Raw genomic sequence first — 18,510 nt, 5'->3', positions numbered from 1 at the left:
GAACCAGGCCGGTGAGGGAAGCAGGCCCAAATTTCAGAGTCTCTGCTCAAAGCACAGAAAATCAAAAAGGTGGACAGTTCCCATGCGTCTGTCTGGGAATATGCAAATTCTTTTCTGTACACACCTCAGCTCATTAGGAGGTGTTGCGGCTGCTGGGCAAGGGGAACGGGAAGCGTGCATCAGGCTTTAGGTGAAGTGGCACTGTAGGACTTTTGTCCCCCAGCGATTTTACGCTTTCCACACCATCCTTCCAATCGTTAGGCTGTGAGCCACCACTGTGCTCTGCACATAGCCATGCACTTTAAGTCCCTTTTTCGCACGTACTTTCATTAAACCTGAATATAGAAGTATATATCTGTCTAGGCTAGAAACACATGAAACAGGACTGGCGTGCCGCTTCAATTGTACTTGAGAGGAATCTGACTCAGGATTGGCCACCCTCTCAGGGCACCGACTCAGGATTGGCCAACCTCTAACGGGCACAAATAACGGGCAAGCTCTATGAAAAGCACAGCGTGAGTCTAGGTGCCACCTTGAAAAAGGAGGGTGACGTCTGGCCTCTGACAGCAGGAATATTAAGAGAGGAGAAAACATACTGCCTGCTATCGTGAAATTCCAAGATAGTCACGAAAAGCAATCTCATGCACTGCACAAGCTCTTTCCCATGATGCACCTCTCCTGCACTCTGTCTATGCAAATGAGCAAGCAGAGAGTTCAGGAATAAAACACCTAAGCTCATGTCCCCAAAAAACAGCAGCAGACAACTCGCAGATATTCCCCAATTTCTAATGCTTTTCTTTTAAACACACGATAAACAGCCTCACCTGTGGTAAGGCTTAAAAAAATTGAATAAACTCGTAAATGTTCCTCTCCACAGAAATCTTTAGTAAAAGGCGAAAGATTTTTTCGTTTTGAAGAGAAACCAAAGTAAGTTAGAATATGGCGCTCTGGGGGTAAGTGGCACCACATCAAAGACCCCGTCATTGCGAGGGTGAGGACCTGAGAGGTATTTTCAAAATCTAAGAAAGAGGACAAGAACCAGGCCGGTGAGGGAAGCAGGCCCAAATTTCAGAGTCTCTGCTCAAAGCACAGAAAATCAAAAAGGTGGACAGTTCCCATGCGTCTGTCTGGGAATATGCAAATTCTTTTCTGTACACACCTCAGCTCATTAGGAGGTGTTGCGGCTGCTGGGCAAGGGGAACGGGAAGCGTGCATCAGGCTTTAGGTGAAGTGGCACTGTAGGACTTTTGTCCCCCAGCGATTTTACGCTTTCCACACCATCCTTCCAATCGTTAGGCTGTGAGCCACCACTGTGCTCTGCACATAGCCATGCACTTTAAGTCCCTTTTTCGCACGTACTTTCATTAAACCTGAATATAGAAGTATATATCTGTCTAGGCTAGAAGCACATGAAACAGGACTGGCGTGCCGCTTCAAGTGTACTTGAGAGGAATCTGACTCAGGATTGGCCACCCTCTCAGGGCACCGACTCAGGATTGGCCAACCTCTAACGGGCACAAATAACGGGCAAGCCCTATGAAAAGCACAGCGTGAGTCTAGGTGCCACCTTGAAAAAGGAGGGTGACGTCTGGCCTCTGACAGCAGGAATATTAGGAGAGGAGAAAACATACTGCCTGCTATCGTGAAATTCCAAGATAGTCACGAAAAGCAATCTCATGCACTGCACAAGCTCTTTCCCATGATGCACCTCTCCTGCACTCTGTCTATGCAAATGAGCAAGCAGAGAGTTCAGGAATAAAACACCTAAGCTCATGTCCCCAAAAAACAGCAGCAGACAACTCGCAGATATTCCCCAATTTCTAATGCTTTTCTTTTAAACACACGATAAACAGCCTCACCTGTGGTAAGGCTTAAAAAAATTGAATAAACTCGTAAATGGTCCTCTCCACGGAAATCTTTAGTAAAAGGCGAAAGATTTTTTCGTTTTGAAGAGAAACCAGAGTAAGTTAGAAAACGGCTCTCTGGGGGTAAGTGGCACCACATCAAAGACCCCGTCATTGCGAGGGTGAGGACCTGAGAGGTATTTTCAGGCTCTAAGAAAGAGGACAAGAACCAGGCCGGTGAGGGAAGCAGGCCCAAATTTCAGAGTCTCTGCTCAAAGCACAGAAAATCAAAAAGGTGGACAGTTCCCATGCGTCTGTCTGGGAATATGCAAATTCTTTTCTGTACACACCTCAGCTCATTAGGAGGCGTTGCGGCTGCTGGGCAAGGGGAACGGGAAGCGTGCATCAGGCTTTAGGTGAAGTGGCACTGTAGGACTTTTGTCCCCCAGCGATTTTACGCTTTCCACACCATCCTTCCAATCGATAGGCTGTGAGCCACCACTGTGCTCTGCACATAGCCATGCACTTTAAGTCCCTTTTTCGCACGTACTTCCATTAAACCTGAATATAGAAGTATATATCTGTCTAGGCTAGAGGCACATAAAACAGGACTGGCGTGCCGCTTCAAGTGTACCTGAGAGGAATCTGACTCAGGATTGGCAACCCTCTCAGGGCACCGACTCAGGATTGGCCAACCTCTAACGGGCACAAATAACGGGCAAGCTCTATGAAAAGCACAGCGTGAGTCTAGGTGCCACCTTGAAAAAGGAGGGTGACGTCTGGCCTCTGACAGCAGGAATATTAAGAGAGGAGAAAACATACTGCCTGCTATCGTGAAATTCCAAGATAGTCACGAAAAGCAATCTCATGCACTGCACAAGCTCTTTCCCATGATGCACCTCTCCTGCACTCTGTCTATGCAAATGAGCAAGCAGAGAGTTCAGGAATAAAACACCTAAGCTCATGTCCCCAAAAAACAGCAGCAGGCAACTCGCAGATATTTCCCAATTTCTAATGCTTTTCTTTTAAACACACGATAAACAGCGTCACCTGTGGTAAGGCTTAAAAAAATTGAATAAACTCGTAAATGTTCCTCTCCACGGAAATCTTTAGTAAAAGGCGAAAGATTTTTTCGTTTTGAAGAGAAACCAGAGTAAGTTAGAATATGGCTCTCTGGGGGTAAGTGGCACCACATCAAAGACCCCGTCATTGCGAGGGTGAGGACCTGAGAGGTATTTTCAGGCTCTAAGAAAGAGGACAAGAACCAGGCCGGTGAGGGAAGCAGGCCCAAATTTCAGAGTCTCTGCTCAAAGCACAGAAAATCAAAAAGGTGGACAGTTCCCATGCGTCTGTCTGGGAATATGCAAATTCTTTTCTGTACACACCTCAGCTCATTAGGAGGCGTTGCGGCTGCTGGGCAAGGGGAACGGGAAGCGTGCATCAGGCTTTAGGTGAAGTGGCACTGTAGGACTTTTGTCCCCCAGCGATTTTACGCTTTCCACACCATCCTTCCAATCGATAGGCTGTGAGCCACCACTGTGCTCTGCACATAGCCATGCACTTTAAGTCCCTTTTTCGCACGTACTTTAATTAAACCTGAATATAGAAGTATATATCTGTCTAGGCTAGAGGCACATGAAAAAGGACTGGCGTGCTGCTTCAAGTGTACCTGAGAGGAATCTGACTCAGGATTGGCCACCCTCTCAGGGCACCGACTCAGGATTGGCCAACCTCTAACGGGCACAAATAATGGGCAAGCCCTATGAAAAGCACAGCGTGAGTCTAGGTGCCACCATGAAAAAGGAGGGTGACGTCTGGCCTCTGACAGCAGGAATATTAAGAGAGGAGAAAACATACTGCCTGCTATCGTGAAATTCCAAGATAGTCACGAAAAGCAATCTCATGCACTGCACAAGCTCTTTCCCATGATGCACCTCTCCTGCACTCTGTCTATGCAAATGAGCAAGCAGAGAGTTCAGGAATAAAACACCTAAGCTCATGTCCCCAATAAAAAAGCAGCAGACAACTCGCAGATATTCACCAATTTCTACTGATTTTCTTTAAACACACGATAAACAGCCTCACCTGTGATAAGGCTTAAAAAAATTGAATAAACTCGTAAATGTTCCTCTCCACGAAAATCTTTAGTAAAAGGCGAAAGATTTTTTCGTTTTGAAGAGAAACCAGAGTAAGTTAGAATATGGCTCTCTGGGGGTAAGTGGCACCACATCAAAGACCCCGTCATTGTGAGGGTGAGGACCTGAGAGGTATTTTCAAAATCTAAGAAAGAGGACAAGAACCAGGCCGGTGAGGGAAGCAGGCCCAAATTTCAGAGTCTCTGCTCAAAGCACAGAAAATCAAAAAGGTGGACAGTTCCCATGCGTCTGTCTGGGAATATGCAAATTCTTTTCTGTACACACCTCAGCTCATTAGGAGGTGTTGCGGCTGCTGGGCAAGGGGAATGGGAAGCGTGCATCAGGCTTTAGGTGAAGTGGCACTGTAGGACTTTTGTCCCCCAGCGATTTTACGCTTTCCACACCATCCTTCCAATCGTTAGGCTGTGAGCCACCACTGTGCTCTGCACATAGCCATGCACTTCAAGTCCCTTTTTCGCACGTACTTTCATTAAACCTGAATATAGAAGTATATATCTGTCTAGGCTAGAGGCACATGAAACAGGACTGGCGTGCCGCTTCAAGTGTACCTGAGAGGAATCTGACTCAGGATTGGCCACCCTCTCAGGGCACCGACTCAGGATTGGCCAACCTCTAACGGGCACAAATAACGGGCAAGCCCTATGAAAAGCACAGCGTGAGTCTAGGTGCCACCTTGAAAAAGGAGGGTGACGTCTGGCCTCTGACAGCAGGAATATTAAGAGAGGAGAAAACATACTGCCTGCTATCGTGAAATTCCAAGATAGTCACAAAAAGCAATCTCATGCACTGCACAAGCTCTTTCCCATGATGCACCTCTCCTGCACTCTGTCTATGCAAATGAGCAAGCAGAGAGTTCAGGAATAAAACACCTAAGCTCATGTCCCCAAAAAACAGCATCAGACAACTCGCAGATATTCCTCAATTTCTAATGCTTTTCTTTTAAACACACGATAAACAGCCTCACCTGTGGTAAGGCTTAAAAAAATTGAATAAACTCGTAAATGTTCCTCTCCACGGAAATCTTTAGTAAAAGGCGAAAGATTTTTTCGTTTTGAAGAGAAACCAGAGTAAGTTAGAATATGGCTCTCTGGGGGTAAGTGGCACCACATCAAAGACCCCGTCATTGCGAGGGTGAGGACCTGAGAGGTATTTTCAAAATCTAAGAAAGAGGACAAGAACCAGGCCGGTGAGGGAAGCAGGCCCAAATTTCAGAGTCTCTGCTCAAAGCACAGAAAATCAAAAAGGTGGACAGTTCCCATGCGTCTGTCTGGGAATATGCAAATTCTTTTCTGTACACACCTCAGCTCATTAGGAGGCGTTGCGGATGCTGGGCAAGGGGAACGGGAAGCGTGCATCAGGCTTTAGGTGAAGTGGCACTGTAGGACTTTTGTCCCCTAGCGATTTTACGCTTTCCACACCATCCTTCCAATCGTTAGGCTGTGAGCCACCACTGTGCTCTGCACATAGCCATGCACTTTAAGTCCCTTTTTCACACGTACTTTCATTAAACCTGAATATAGAAGCATATATCTGTCTAGGCTAGAGGCACATGAAACAGGACTGGCGTGCTGCTTCAAGTGTACCTGAGAGGAATCTGACTCAGGATTGGCCACCCTCTCAGGGCACCGACTCAGGATTGGCCAACCTCTATGGGGCACCTCCAACGGGCACAAATAACGGGCAAGCCCTATGAAAAGCACAGCGTGAGTCTAGGTGCCACCTTGAAAAAGGAGGGTGACGTCTGGCCTCTGACAGCAGGAATATTAAGAGAGGAGAAAACATACTGCCTGCTATCGTGAAATTCCAAGATAGTCACGAAAAGCAATCTCATGCACTGCACAAGCTCTTTCCCATGATGCACCTCTCCTGCACTCTGTCTATGCAAATGAGCAAGCAGAGAGTTCAGGAATAAAACACCTAAGCTCATGTCCCCAAAAAACAGCAGCAGACAACTCGCAGATATTCCCCAATTTCTAATGCTTTTCTTTTAAACACACGATAAACAGCCTCACCTGTGGTAAGGCTTAAAAAAATTAAATAAACTCGTAAACGTTCCTCTCCACGGAAATCTTTAGTAAAAGGCGAAAGATTTTTTTGTTTTGAAGAGAAACCAGAGTAAGTTAGAATATGGCTCTCTGGGGGTAAGTGGCACCACATCAAAGACCCCGTCATTGCGAGGGTGAGGACCTGAGAGGTATTTTCAAAATCTAAGAAAGAGGACAAGAACCAGGCCGGTGAGGGAAGCAGGCCCAAATTTCAGAGTCTCTGCTCAAAGCACAGAAAATGAAAAAGGTGGACAGTTCCCATGCGTCTGTCTGGGAATATGCAAATTCTTTTCTGTACACACCTCAGCTCATTAGGAGGCGTTGCGGCTGCTGGGCAAGGGGAACGGGAAGCGTGCATCAGGCTTTAGGTGAAGTGGCACTGTAGGACTTTTGTCCCCCAGCGATTTTACGCTTTCCACACCATCCTTCCAATCGTTAGGCTGTGAGCCACCACTGTGCTCTGCACATAGCCATGCACTTCAAGTCCCTTTTTCGCACGTACTTTCATTAAACCTGAATATAGAAGTATATATCTGTCTAGGCTAGAGGCACATGAAACAGGACTGGCGTGCCGCTTCAAGTGTACCTGAGAGGAATCTGACTCAGGATTGGCCACCCTCTCAGGGCACCGACTCAGGATTGGCCAACCTCTATGGGGCACCTCCAACGGGCACAAATAACGGGCAAGCCCTATGAAAAGCACAGCGTGAGTCTAGGTGCCACCTTGAAAAAGGAGGGTGACGTCTGGCCTCTGACAGCAGGAATATTAAGAGAGGAGAAAACATACTGCCTGCTATCGTGAAATTCCAAGATAGTCACGAAAAGCAATCTCATGCACTGCACAAGCTCTTTCCCATGATGCACCTCTCCTGCACTCTGTCTATGCAAATGAGCAAGCAGAGAGTTCAGGAATAAAACACCTAAGCTCATGTCCCCAAAAAACAGCATCAGACAACTCGCAGATATTCCTCAATTTCTAATGCTTTTCTTTTAAACACACGATAAACAGCCTCACCTGTGGTAAGGCTTAACAAAATTGAATAAACTCGTAAATGTTCCTCTCCACGGAAATCTTTAATAAAAGGCGAAAGATTTTTTAGTTTTGAAGAGAAACCAGAGTAAGTTAGAATATGGCTCTCTGGGGGTAAGTGGCACCACATCAAAGACCCCGTCATTGCGAGGGTGAGGACCTGAGAGGTATTTTCAAAATCTAAGAAAGAGGACAAGAACCAGGCCGGTGAGGGAAGCAGGCCCAAATTTCAGAGTCTCTGCTCAAAGCACAGAAAATCAAAAAGGTGGACAGTTCCCATGCGTCTGTCTGGGAATATGCAAATTCTTTTCTGTACACACCTCAGCTCATTAGGAGGCGTTGCGGATGCTGGGCAAGGGGAACGGGAAGCGTGCATCAGGCTTTAGGTGAAGTGGCACTGTAGGACTTTTGTCCCCCAGCGATTTTACGATTTCCACACCATCCTTCCAATCGTTAGGCTGTGAGCCACCACTGTGCTCTGCACATAGCCATGCACTTTAAGTCCCTTTTTCGCACGTACTTTCATTAAACCTGAATATAGAAGCATATATCTGTCTAGGCTAGAGGCACATGAAACAGGACTGGCGTGCCGCTTCAAGTGTACCTGAGAGGAATCTGACTCAGGATTGGCCACCCTCTCAGGGCACCGACTCAGGATTGGCCAACCTCTATGGGGCACCTCCAATGGGCACAAATAACGGGCAAGCCCTATGAAAAGCACAGCGTGAGTCTAGGTGCCACCTTGAAAAAGGAGGGTGACGTCTGGCCTCCGACAGCAGGAATATTAAGAGAGGAGAAAACATACTGCCTGCTATAATGAAATTCCAAGATAGTCACGAAAAGCAATCTCATGCACTGCACAAGCTCTTTCCCATGATGCACCTCTCCTGCACTCTGTCTATGCAAATGAGCAAGCAGAGGAGTTCAGGAATAAAACACCTAAGCTCATGTCCCCAAAAAACAGCAGCAGACAACTCGCAGATATTCCCCAATTTCTAATGCTTTTCTTTTAAACACACAATAAACAGCCTCACCTGTGGTAAGGCTTAAAAAAATTGAATAAACTCGTAAATGTTCCTCTCCACGGAAATCTTTAGTAAAAGGCGAAAGATTTTTTCGTTTTGAAGAGAAACCAGAGTAAGTTAGAATATGGCTCTCTGGGGGTAAGTGGCACCACATCAAAGACCCCGTCATTGCGAGGGTGAGGACCTGAGAGGTATTTTCAAAATCTAAGAAAGAGGACAAGAACCAGGCCGGTGAGGGAAGCAGGCCCAAATTTCAGAGTCTCTGCTCAAAGCACAGAAAATCAAAAAGGTGGACAGTTCCCATGCGTCTGTCTGGGAATATGCAAATTCTTTTCTGTACACACCTCAGCTCATTAGGAGGCGTTGCAGCTGCTGGGCAAGGGGAACGGGAAGCGTGCATCAGGCTTTAGGTGAAGTGGCACTGTAGGACTTTCGTCCCCCAGCGATTTTACGCTTTCCACACCATCCTTCCAATCGATAGGCTGTGAGCCACCACTGTGCTCTGCACATAGCCATGCACTTTAAGTCCCTTTTTCGCACGTACTTTCATTAAACCTGAATATAGAAGTATATATCTGTCTAGGCTAGAGGCACATGAAACAGGACTGGCGTGCCGCTTCAAGTGTACCTGAGAGGAATCTGACTCAGGATTGGCCACCCTCTCAGGGCACCGACTCAGGATTGGCCAACCTCTATGGGGCACCTCCAACGGGCACAAATAACGGGCAAGCCCTATGAAAAGCACAACGTGAGTCTAGGTGCCACCTTGAAAAAGGAGGGTGACGTCTGGCCTCTGACAGCAGGAATATTAAGAGAGGAGAAAACATACTGCCTGCTATCGTGAAATTCCAAGATAGTCACGAAAAGCAATCTCATGCACTGCACAAGCTCTTTCCCATGATGCACCTCTCCTGCACTCTGTCTATGCAAATGAGCAAGCAGAGAGTTCAGGAATAAAACACCTAAGCTCATGTCCCCAAAAAACAGCATCAGACAATTCGCAGATATTCCTCAATTTCTAATGCTTTTCTTTTAAACACACGATAAACAGCCTCACCTGTGGTAAGGCTTAAAAAAATTGAATAAACTCGTAAATGTTCCTCTCCACGGAAATCTTTAGTAAAAGGCGAAAGATTTTTTCGTTTTGAAGAGAAACCAGAGTAAGTTAGAATATGGCTCTCTGGGGGTAAGTGGCACCACATCAAAGACCCCGTCATTGCGAGGGTGAGGACCTGAGAGGTATTTTCAAAATCTAAGAAAGAGGACAAGAACCAGGCCGGTGAGGGAAGCAGGCCCAAATTTCAGAGTCTCTGCTCAAAGCACAGAAAATCAAAAAGGTGGACAGTTCCCATGCGTCTGTCTGTGAATATGCAAATTCTTTTCTGTACACACCTCAGCTCATTAGGAGGCGTTGCGGATGCTGGGCAAGGGGAACGGGAAGCGTGCATCAGGCTTTAGGTGAAGTGGCACTGTAGGACTTTTGTCCCCCAGCGATTTTATGCTTTCCACACCATCCTTCCAATCGTTAGGCTGTGAGCCACCACTGTGCTCTGCACATAGCCATGCACTTTAAGTCCCTTTTTCGCACGTACTTTCATTAAACCTGAATATAGAAGTATATATCTGTCTAGGCTAGAGGCACATGAAACAGGACTGGCGTGCCGCTTCAAGTGTACCTGAGAGGAATCTGACTCAGGATTGGCCACCCTCTCAGGGCACCGACTCAGGATTGGCCAACCTCTATGGGGCACCTCCAACGGGCACAAATAACGGGCAAGCCCTATGAAAAGCACAGCGTGAGTCTAGGTGCCACCTTGAAAAAGGAGGGTGACGTCTGGCCTCTGACAGCAGGAATATTAAGAGAGGAGAAAACATACTGCCTGCTATCGTGAAATTCCAAGATAGTCACGAAAAGCAATCTCATGCACTGCACAAGCTCTTTCCCATGATGCACCTCTCCTGCACTCTGTCTATGCAAATGAGCAAGCAGAGAGTTCAGGAATAAAACACCTAAGCTCGTGTCCCCAAAAAACAGCATCAGACAACTCGCAGATATTCCTCAATTTCTAATGCTTTTCTTTTAAACACACGATAAACAGCCTCACCTGTGGTAAGGCTTAAAAAAATTGAATAAACTCGTAAATGTTCCTCTCCACGGAAATCTTTAGTAAAAGGCGAAAGATTTTTTCGTTTTGAAGAGAAACCAGAGTAAGTTAGAATATGGCTCTCTGGGGGTAAGTGGCACCACATCAAAGACCCCGTCATTGCGAGGGTGAGGACCTGAGAGGTATTTTCAAAATCTAAGAAAGAGGACAAGAACCAGGCCGGTGAGGGAAGCAGGCCCAAATTTCAGAGTCTCTGCTCAAAGCACAGAAAATCAAAAAGGTGGACAGTTCCCATGCGTCTGTCTGGGAATATGCAAATTCTTTTCTGTACACACCTCAGCTCATTAGGAGGCGTTGCGGATGCTGGGCAAGGGGAACGGGAAGCGTGCATCAGGCTTTAGGTGAAGTGGCACTGTAGGACTTTTGTCCCCTAGCGATTTTACGCTTTCCACACCATCCTTCCAATCGTTAGGCTGTGAGCCACCACTGTGCTCTGCACATAGCCATGCACTTTAAGTCCCTTTTTCACACGTACTTTCATTAAACCTGAATATAGAAGCATATATCTGTCTAGGCTAGAGGCACATGAAACAGGACTGGCGTGCTGCTTCAAGTGTACCTGAGAGGAATCTGACTCAGGATTGGCCACCCTCTCAGGGCACCGACTCAGGATTGGCCAACCTCTATGGGGCACCTCCAACGGGCACAAATAACGGGCAAGCCCTATGAAAAGCACAGCGTGAGTCTAGGTGCCACCTTGAAAAAGGAGGGTGACGTCTGGCCTCTGACAGCAGGAATATTAAGAGAGGAGAAAACATACTGCCTGCTATCGTGAAATTCCAAGATAGTCACGAAAAGCAATCTCATGCACTGCACAAGCTCTTTCCCATGATGCACCTCTCCTGCACTCTGTCTATGCAAATGAGCAAGCAGAGAGTTCAGGAATAAAACACCTAAGCTCATGTCCCCAAAAAACAGCAGCAGACAACTCGCAGATATTCCCCAATTTCTAATGCTTTTCTTTTAAACACACGATAAACAGCCTCACCTGTGGTAAGGCTTAAAAAAATTAAATAAACTCGTAAACGTTCCTCTCCACGGAAATCTTTAGTAAAAGGCGAAAGATTTTTTTGTTTTGAAGAGAAACCAGAGTAAGTTAGAATATGGCTCTCTGGGGGTAAGTGGCACCACATCAAAGACCCCGTCATTGCGAGGGTGAGGACCTGAGAGGTATTTTCAAAATCTAAGAAAGAGGACAAGAACCAGGCCGGTGAGGGAAGCAGGCCCAAATTTCAGAGTCTCTGCTCAAAGCACAGAAAATGAAAAAGGTGGACAGTTCCCATGCGTCTGTCTGGGAATATGCAAATTCTTTTCTGTACACACCTCAGCTCATTAGGAGGCGTTGCGGCTGCTGGGCAAGGGGAACGGGAAGCGTGCATCAGGCTTTAGGTGAAGTGGCACTGTAGGACTTTTGTCCCCCAGCGATTTTACGCTTTCCACACCATCCTTCCAATCGTTAGGCTGTGAGCCACCACTGTGCTCTGCACATAGCCATGCACTTCAAGTCCCTTTTTCGCACGTACTTTCATTAAACCTGAATATAGAAGTATATATCTGTCTAGGCTAGAGGCACATGAAACAGGACTGGCGTGCCGCTTCAAGTGTACCTGAGAGGAATCTGACTCAGGATTGGCCACCCTCTCAGGGCACCGACTCAGGATTGGCCAACCTCTATGGGGCACCTCCAACGGGCACAAATAACGGGCAAGCCCTATGAAAAGCACAGCGTGAGTCTAGGTGCCACCTTGAAAAAGGAGGGTGACGTCTGGCCTCTGACAGCAGGAATATTAAGAGAGGAGAAAACATACTGCCTGCTATCGTGAAATTCCAAGATAGTCACGAAAAGCAATCTCATGCACTGCACAAGCTCTTTCCCATGATGCACCTCTCCTGCACTCTGTCTATGCAAATGAGCAAGCAGAGAGTTCAGGAATAAAACACCTAAGCTCATGTCCCCAAAAAACAGCATCAGACAACTCGCAGATATTCCTCAATTTCTAATGCTTTTCTTTTAAACACACGATAAACAGCCTCACCTGTGGTAAGGCTTAACAAAATTGAATAAACTCGTAAATGTTCCTCTCCACGGAAATCTTTAATAAAAGGCGAAAGATTTTTTAGTTTTGAAGAGAAACCAGAGTAAGTTAGAATATGGCTCTCTGGGGGTAAGTGGCACCACATCAAAGACCCCGTCATTGCGAGGGTGAGGACCTGAGAGGTATTTTCAAAATCTAAGAAAGAGGACAAGAACCAGGCCGGTGAGGGAAGCAGGCCCAAATTTCAGAGTCTCTGCTCAAAGCACAGAAAATCAAAAAGGTGGACAGTTCCCATGCGTCTGTCTGGGAATATGCAAATTCTTTTCTGTACACACCTCAGCTCATTAGGAGGCGTTGCGGATGCTGGGCAAGGGGAACGGGAAGCGTGCATCAGGCTTTAGGTGAAGTGGCACTGTAGGACTTTTGTCCCCCAGCGATTTTACGATTTCCACACCATCCTTCCAATCGTTAGGCTGTGAGCCACCACTGTGCTCTGCACATAGCCATGCACTTTAAGTCCCTTTTTCGCACGTACTTTCATTAAACCTGAATATAGAAGCATATATCTGTCTAGGCTAGAGGCACATGAAACAGGACTGGCGTGCCGCTTCAAGTGTACCTGAGAGGAATCTGACTCAGGATTGGCCACCCTCTCAGGGCACCGACTCAGGATTGGCCAACCTCTATGGGGCACCTCCAATGGGCACAAATAACGGGCAAGCCCTATGAAAAGCACAGCGTGAGTCTAGGTGCCACCTTGAAAAAGGAGGGTGACGTCTGGCCTCTGACAGCAGGAATATTAAGAGAGGAGAAAACATACTGCCTGCTATAATGAAATTCCAAGATAGTCACGAAAAGCAATCTCATGCACTGCACAAGCTCTTTCCCATGATGCACCTCTCCTGCACTCTGTCTATGCAAATGAGCAAGCAGAGGAGTTCAGGAATAAAACACCTAAGCTCATGTCCCCAAAAAACAGCAGCAGACAACTCGCAGATATTCCCCAATTTCTAATGCTTTTCTTTTAAACACACAATAAACAGCCTCACCTGTGGTAAGGCTTAAAAAAATTGAATAAACTCGTAAATGTTCCTCTCCACGGAAATCTTTAGTAAAAGGCGAAAGATTTTTTCGTTTTGAAGAGAAACCAGAGTAAGTTAGAATATGGCTCTCTGGGGGTAAGTGGCACCACATCAAAGACCCCGTCATTGCGAGGGTGAGGACCTGAGAGGTATTTTCAAAATCTAAGAAAGAGGACAAGAACCAGGCCGGTGAGGGAAGCAGGCCCAAATTTCAGAGTCTCTGCTCAAAGCACAGAAAATCAAAAAGGTGGACAGTTCCCATGCGTCTGTCTGGGAATATGCAAATTCTTTTCTGTACACACCTCAGCTCATTAGGAGGCGTTGCAGCTGCTGGGCAAGGGGAACGGGAAGCGTGCATCAGGCTTTAGGTGAAGTGGCACTGTAGGACTTTCGTCCCCCAGCGATTTTACGCTTTCCACACCATCCTTCCAATCGATAGGCTGTGAGCCACCACTGTGCTCTGCACATAGCCATGCACTTTAAGTCCCTTTTTCGCACGTACTTTCATTAAACCTGAATATAGAAGTATATATCTGTCTAGGCTAGAGGCACATGAAACAGGACTGGCGTGCCGCTTCAAGTGTACCTGAGAGGAATCTGACTCAGGATTGGCCACCCTCTCAGGGCACCGACTCAGGATTGGCCAACCTCTATGGGGCACCTCCAACGGGCACAAATAACGGGCAAGCCCTATGAAAAGCACAACGTGAGTCTAGGTGCCACCTTGAAAAAGGAGGGTGACGTCTGGCCTCTGACAGCAGGAATATTAAGAGAGGAGAAAACATACTGCCTGCTATCGTGAAATTCCAAGATAGTCACGAAAAGCAATCTCATGCACTGCACAAGCTCTTTCCCATGATGCACCTCTCCTGCACTCTGTCTATGCAAATGAGCAAGCAGAGAGTTCAGGAATAAAACACCTAAGCTCATGTCCCCAAAAAACAGCATCAGACAATTCGCAGATATTCCTCAATTTCTAATGCTTTTCTTTTAAACACACGATAAACAGCCTCACCTGTGGTAAGGCTTAAAAAAATTGAATAAACTCGTAAATGTTCCTCTCCACGGAAATCTTTAGTAAAAGGCGAAAGATTTTTTCGTTTTGAAGAGAAACCAGAGTAAGTTAGAATATGGCTCTCTGGGGGTAAGTGGCACCACATCAAAGACCCCGTCATTGCGAGGGTGAGGACCTGAGAGGTATTTTCAAAATCTAAGAAAGAGGACAAGAACCAGGCCGGTGAGGGAAGCAGGCCCAAATTTCAGAGTCTCTGCTCAAAGCACAGAAAATCAAAAAGGTGGACAGTTCCCATGCGTCTGTCTGTGAATATGCAAATTCTTTTCTGTACACACCTCAGCTCATTAGGAGGCGTTGCGGATGCTGGGCAAGGGGAACGGGAAGCGTGCATCAGGCTTTAGGTGAAGTGGCACTGTAGGACTTTTGTCCCCCAGCGATTTTATGCTTTCCACACCATCCTTCCAATCGTTAGGCTGTGAGCCACCACTGTGCTCTGCACATAGCCATGCACTTTAAGTCCCTTTTTCGCACGTACTTTCATTAAACCTGAATATAGAAGTATATATCTGTCTAGGCTAGAGGCACATGAAACAGGACTGGCGTGCCGCTTCAAGTGTACCTGAGAGGAATCTGACTCAGGATTGGCCACCCTCTCAGGGCACCGACTCAGGATTGGCCAACCTCTATGGGGCACCTCCAACGGGCACAAATAACGGGCAAGCCCTATGAAAAGCACAGCGTGAGTCTAGGTGCCACCTTGAAAAAGGAGGGTGACGTCTGGCCTCTGACAGCAGGAATATTAAGAGAGGAGAAAACATACTGCCTGCTATCGTGAAATTCCAAGATAGTCACGAAAAGCAATCTCATGCACTGCACAAGCTCTTTCCCATGATGCACCTCTCCTGCACTCTGTCTATGCAAATGAGCAAGCAGAGAGTTCAGGAATAAAACACCTAAGCTCATGTCCCCAAAAAACAGCATCAGACAACTCGCAGATATTCCTCAATTTCTAATGCTTTTCTTTTAAACACACGATAAACAGCCTCACCTGTGGTAAGGCTTAAAAAAATTGAATAAACTCGTAAATGTTCCTCTCCACGGAAATCTTTAGTAAAAGGCGAAAGATTTTTTCGTTTTGAAGAGAAACCAGAGTAAGTTAGAATATGGCTCTCTGGGGGTAAGTGGCACCACATCAAAGACCCCGTCATTGCGAGGGTGAGGACCTGAGAGGTATTTTCAAAATCTAAGAAAGAGGACAAGAACCAGGCCGGTGAGGGAAGCAGGCCCAAATTTCAGAGTCTCTGCTCAAAGCACAGAAAATCAAAAAGGTGGACAGTTCCCATGCGTCTGTCTGGGAATATGCAAATTCTTTTCTGTACACACCTCAGCTCATTAGGAGGCGTTGCGGATGCTGGGCAAGGGGAACGGGAAGCGTGCATCAGGCTTTAGGTGAAGTGGCACTGTAGGACTTTTGTCCCCTAGCGATTTTACGCTTTCCACACCATCCTTCCAATCGTTAGGCTGTGAGCCACCACTGTGCTCTGCACATAGCCATGCACTTTAAGTCCCTTTTTCACACGTACTTTCATTAAACCTGAATATAGAAGCATATATCTGTCTAGGCTAGAGGCACATGAAACAGGACTGGCGTGCTGCTTCAAGTGTACCTGAGAGGAATCTGACTCAGGATTGGCCACCCTCTCAGGGCACCGACTCAGGATTGGCCAACCTCTATGGGGCACCTCCAACGGGCACAAATAACGGGCAAGCCCTATGAAAAGCACAGCGTGAGTCTAGGTGCCACCTTGAAAAAGGAGGGTGACGTCTGGCCTCTGACAGCAGGAATATTAAGAGAGGAGAAAACATACTGCCTGCTATCGTGAAATTCCAAGATAGTCACGAAAAGCAATCTCATGCACTGCACAAGCTCTTTCCCATGATGCACCTCTCCTGCACTCTGTCTATGCAAATGAGCAAGCAGAGAGTTCAGGAATAAAACACCTAAGCTCATGTCCCCAAAAAACAGCAGCAGACAACTCGCAGATATTCCCCAATTTCTAATGCTTTTCTTTTAAACACACGATAAACAGCCTCACCTGTGGTAAGGCTTAAAAAAATTAAATAAACTCGTAAACGTTCCTCTCCACGGAAATCTTTAGTAAAAGGCGAAAGATTTTTTTGTTTTGAAGAGAAACCAGAGTAAGTTAGAATATGGCTCTCTGGGGGTAAGTGGCACCACATCAAAGACCCCGTCATTGCGAGGGTGAGGACCTGAGAGGTATTTTCAAAATCTAAGAAAGAGGACAAGAACCAGGCCGGTGAGGGAAGCAGGCCCAAATTTCAGAGTCTCTGCTCAAAGCACAGAAAATGAAAAAGGTGGACAGTTCCCATGCGTCTGTCTGGGAATATGCAAATTCTTTTCTGTACACACCTCAGCTCATTAGGAGGCGTTGCGGCTGCTGGGCAAGGGGAACGGGAAGCGTGCATCAGGCTTTAGGTGAAGTGGCACTGTAGGACTTTTGTCCCCCAGCGATTTTACGCTTTCCACACCATCCTTCCAATCGTTAGGCTGTGAGCCACCACTGTGCTCTGCACATAGCCATGCACTTCAAGTCCCTTTTTCGCACGTACTTTCATTAAACCTGAATATAGAAGTATATATCTGTCTAGGCTAGAGGCACATGAAACAGGACTGGCGTGCCGCTTCAAGTGTACCTGAGAGGAATCTGACTCAGGATTGGCCACCCTCTCAGGGCACCGACTCAGGATTGGCCAACCTCTATGGGGCACCTCCAACGGGCACAAATAACGGGCAAGCCCTATGAAAAGCACAGCGTGAGTCTAGGTGCCACCTTGAAAAAGGAGGGTGACGTCTGGCCTCTGACAGCAGGAATATTAAGAGAGGAGAAAACATACTGCCTGCTATCGTGAAATTCCAAGATAGTCACGAAAAGCAATCTCATGCACTGCACAAGCTCTTTCCCATGATGCACCTCTCCTGCACTCTGTCTATGCAAATGAGCAAGCAGAGAGTTCAGGAATAAAACACCTAAGCTCATGTCCCCAAAAAACAGCATCAGACAACTCGCAGATATTCCTCAATTTCTAATGCTTTTCTTTTAAACACACGATAAACAGCCTCACCTGTGGTAAGGCTTAACAAAATTGAATAAACTCGTAAATGTTCCTCTCCACGGAAATCTTTAATAAAAGGCGAAAGATTTTTTAGTTTTGAAGAGAAACCAGAGTAAGTTAGAATATGGCTCTCTGGGGGTAAGTGGCACCACATCAAAGACCCCGTCATTGCGAGGGTGAGGACCTGAGAGGTATTTTCAAAATCTAAGAAAGAGGACAAGAACCAGGCCGGTGAGGGAAGCAGGCCCAAATTTCAGAGTCTCTGCTCAAAGCACAGAAAATCAAAAAGGTGGACAGTTCCCATGCGTCTGTCTGGGAATATGCAAATTCTTTTCTGTACACACCTCAGCTCATTAGGAGGCGTTGCGGATGCTGGGCAAGGGGAACGGGAAGCGTGCATCAGGCTTTAGGTGAAGTGGCACTGTAGGACTTTTGTCCCCCAGCGATTTTACGATTTCCACACCATCCTTCCAATCGTTAGGCTGTGAGCCACCACTGTGCTCTGCACATAGCCATGCACTTTAAGTCCCTTTTTCGCACGTACTTTCATTAAACCTGAATATAGAAGCATATATCTGTCTAGGCTAGAGGCACATGAAACAGGACTGGCGTGCCGCTTCAAGTGTACCTGAGAGGAATCTGACTCAGGATTGGCCACCCTCTCAGGGCACCGACTCAGGATTGGCCAACCTCTATGGGGCACCTCCAATGGGCACAAATAACGGGCAAGCCCTATGAAAAGCACAGCGTGAGTCTAGGTGCCACCTTGAAAAAGGAGGGTGACGTCTGGCCTCTGACAGCAGGAATATTAAGAGAGGAGAAAACATACTGCCTGCTATAATGAAATTCCAAGATAGTCACGAAAAGCAATCTCATGCACTGCACAAGCTCTTTCCCATGATGCACCTCTCCTGCACTCTGTCTATGCAAATGAGCAAGCAGAGGAGTTCAGGAATAAAACACCTAAGCTCATGTCC

At 46.7% G+C, this 18,510-nt stretch overlaps 17 non-coding genes across 17 annotated transcripts; all 17 read right to left on the bottom strand.

Annotated features, from left to right (window-relative positions):
* Positions 1 to 816: 816 nt before the first annotated feature.
* On the bottom strand, positions 817 to 931 carry LOC144800837 (U5 spliceosomal RNA). The gene has a single exon (XR_013604721.1). It is a non-coding gene; the product is annotated as a U5 spliceosomal RNA (small nuclear RNA).
* A 920-nt stretch (positions 932 to 1,851) lies between these two features.
* Positions 1,852 to 1,966, bottom strand: LOC144800637 (U5 spliceosomal RNA). Its single transcript, XR_013604528.1, has one exon. It is a non-coding gene; the product is annotated as a U5 spliceosomal RNA (small nuclear RNA).
* Positions 1,967 to 2,886: 920 nt separating this feature from the next.
* Positions 2,887 to 3,001, bottom strand: LOC144800724 (U5 spliceosomal RNA). The gene has a single exon (XR_013604611.1). It is a non-coding gene; the product is annotated as a U5 spliceosomal RNA (small nuclear RNA).
* A 920-nt stretch (positions 3,002 to 3,921) lies between these two features.
* Positions 3,922 to 4,036, bottom strand: LOC144800658 (U5 spliceosomal RNA). Its single transcript, XR_013604548.1, has one exon. It is a non-coding gene; the product is annotated as a U5 spliceosomal RNA (small nuclear RNA).
* Positions 4,037 to 4,956: 920 nt separating this feature from the next.
* On the bottom strand, positions 4,957 to 5,071 carry LOC144801674 (U5 spliceosomal RNA). The gene has a single exon (XR_013605477.1). It is a non-coding gene; the product is annotated as a U5 spliceosomal RNA (small nuclear RNA).
* A 933-nt stretch (positions 5,072 to 6,004) lies between these two features.
* On the bottom strand, positions 6,005 to 6,119 carry LOC144800754 (U5 spliceosomal RNA). Its single transcript, XR_013604640.1, has one exon. It is a non-coding gene; the product is annotated as a U5 spliceosomal RNA (small nuclear RNA).
* Positions 6,120 to 7,052: 933 nt separating this feature from the next.
* Positions 7,053 to 7,167, bottom strand: LOC144801031 (U5 spliceosomal RNA). Its single transcript, XR_013604908.1, has one exon. It is a non-coding gene; the product is annotated as a U5 spliceosomal RNA (small nuclear RNA).
* A 934-nt stretch (positions 7,168 to 8,101) lies between these two features.
* On the bottom strand, positions 8,102 to 8,216 carry LOC144801673 (U5 spliceosomal RNA). Its single transcript, XR_013605476.1, has one exon. It is a non-coding gene; the product is annotated as a U5 spliceosomal RNA (small nuclear RNA).
* Positions 8,217 to 9,149: 933 nt separating this feature from the next.
* LOC144801672 (U5 spliceosomal RNA) lies at positions 9,150 to 9,264 on the bottom strand. The gene has a single exon (XR_013605475.1). It is a non-coding gene; the product is annotated as a U5 spliceosomal RNA (small nuclear RNA).
* A 933-nt stretch (positions 9,265 to 10,197) lies between these two features.
* On the bottom strand, positions 10,198 to 10,312 carry LOC144801670 (U5 spliceosomal RNA). Its single transcript, XR_013605474.1, has one exon. It is a non-coding gene; the product is annotated as a U5 spliceosomal RNA (small nuclear RNA).
* A 933-nt stretch (positions 10,313 to 11,245) lies between these two features.
* On the bottom strand, positions 11,246 to 11,360 carry LOC144800753 (U5 spliceosomal RNA). The gene has a single exon (XR_013604639.1). It is a non-coding gene; the product is annotated as a U5 spliceosomal RNA (small nuclear RNA).
* A 933-nt stretch (positions 11,361 to 12,293) lies between these two features.
* Positions 12,294 to 12,408, bottom strand: LOC144801030 (U5 spliceosomal RNA). Its single transcript, XR_013604907.1, has one exon. It is a non-coding gene; the product is annotated as a U5 spliceosomal RNA (small nuclear RNA).
* A 934-nt stretch (positions 12,409 to 13,342) lies between these two features.
* Positions 13,343 to 13,457, bottom strand: LOC144801668 (U5 spliceosomal RNA). Its single transcript, XR_013605472.1, has one exon. It is a non-coding gene; the product is annotated as a U5 spliceosomal RNA (small nuclear RNA).
* A 933-nt stretch (positions 13,458 to 14,390) lies between these two features.
* Positions 14,391 to 14,505, bottom strand: LOC144801667 (U5 spliceosomal RNA). Its single transcript, XR_013605471.1, has one exon. It is a non-coding gene; the product is annotated as a U5 spliceosomal RNA (small nuclear RNA).
* A 933-nt stretch (positions 14,506 to 15,438) lies between these two features.
* Positions 15,439 to 15,553, bottom strand: LOC144801666 (U5 spliceosomal RNA). Its single transcript, XR_013605470.1, has one exon. It is a non-coding gene; the product is annotated as a U5 spliceosomal RNA (small nuclear RNA).
* A 933-nt stretch (positions 15,554 to 16,486) lies between these two features.
* LOC144800752 (U5 spliceosomal RNA) lies at positions 16,487 to 16,601 on the bottom strand. The gene has a single exon (XR_013604638.1). It is a non-coding gene; the product is annotated as a U5 spliceosomal RNA (small nuclear RNA).
* Positions 16,602 to 17,534: 933 nt separating this feature from the next.
* Positions 17,535 to 17,649, bottom strand: LOC144801029 (U5 spliceosomal RNA). The gene has a single exon (XR_013604906.1). It is a non-coding gene; the product is annotated as a U5 spliceosomal RNA (small nuclear RNA).
* Between the last annotated feature and the right edge of the window lie 861 nt (positions 17,650 to 18,510).

The sequence above is a fragment of the Lissotriton helveticus genome, chromosome 12 (assembly GCF_964261635.1).
Source record: "Lissotriton helveticus chromosome 12, aLisHel1.1, whole genome shotgun sequence".
Lineage (NCBI taxonomy): Eukaryota > Metazoa > Chordata > Amphibia > Caudata > Salamandridae > Lissotriton > Lissotriton helveticus.
This window is presented reverse-complemented; position numbering and strand designations above follow the sequence as displayed.